The sequence below is a fragment of the Hemiscyllium ocellatum genome, unplaced genomic scaffold (genome assembly GCF_020745735.1).
Source record: "Hemiscyllium ocellatum isolate sHemOce1 unplaced genomic scaffold, sHemOce1.pat.X.cur. R, whole genome shotgun sequence".
NCBI classification, from domain to species: Eukaryota; Metazoa; Chordata; class Chondrichthyes; order Orectolobiformes; family Hemiscylliidae; genus Hemiscyllium; species Hemiscyllium ocellatum.
Window position 1 is genome coordinate 1,712,734 of NW_026867602.1, and position 1,248 is coordinate 1,713,981.

A 1,248-nucleotide genomic window follows, 5' to 3' on the forward strand; every position below is an offset into this window, starting at 1 on the left:
CCACTCTCCCCAACCCACTCAGGACAGTGACCTCTGCACTTCCCAGTTGTTTGCTACCTGAGAGGGCATTTCTGCACAGGATCAGTGGGTCCCTGTTAAGTCCGCAGTTGGTGGAAATTGACTGCATTGCCTCAATGCGCCTGCCATAGTGCCCCTCGAGAAGGTGGGGGTGAGCTGCCTTCTTGACCTGCTACAGTCCCCCTGTGGTGTCGGGACATCCCTATTAGAGAGAGCGTTCCAGGATTCTGAACCCAGCATCATTGAAGGACTGGCCTATATCAGGGTGTGACAGGCTCGGAGCGGGACTTGCAGGTGGTGGTGCTCCGGGGGGAGAGGTAGCGGCTATCGGAGGAGTCTCTGCAAGTTCACTCTCTGAAGAACATCCCACCCGGGCCAGCCCTTACCACACCCTACTCCCTGTAACCTCTCATTTCCCATGGCTAATCCACCTAGCCTGCACACCCCTGGAAATTTGGCATGGCAAAACTCCCCTAACCTGAACATCTGCGGACAGTGGGAGGAAACTGGAGCACCCGGAGGAAACCCGTACAGATATGGGGAGAATGTACAAACTCCGCACACAGGCCCAAGGCTGGAATCGAACCCAGGTCCCTGGTGCAGTGAGGCAGCAGTGCTAACCACTGAGCCGCCATGTTGAAGGTGTTTGACGGGGCAGTGTGTTTTCTTGGATTGGGAACTAAATCAGGCTTTTGCTTTACTGTCACTGGGGCAGAATCTTGGAACTGCCTCGTTACATCCCCCTCTGTGGTGGTTGAGGAACCTTATCACCACATTCTCCAGGGGCCATTACAGATGGGTAGCAACACCAGCCTAGACAGAGATGCTCACATCCCATTAAATAATTTTTTTCAGTGCTTTGCCTTGTAATGAATAAACTCTTAAATGGTCCAACCCATGCCTTTCTGGGTCTTGCACTTTCAGGCAGATTTCATGGCATTGCTGAGAGAATTAGTAAATCTGTATCTGAGCTGGTCACGGAGATCCAACGTTTTCCTCACAGCAGAGAAGGGTAACAGGGAAATTGGAGTGTTTGGAATTGGCAAGGGGAGAGATTTCGATCGGGGGTGGGGTGGGGGAACCATTCCCGTGGCAGGAGAGTGAATGAGCAGTCCGACTCTGTCAGCAGAGAATGGGGTAACATCTCTGGTTCAGGGCAGGGTGTGACGGGTGGCAGATCCTCCTAAAGGGTCACGGTGGAGAGAGAGACAGGCAGGACGGAGAGGGAGA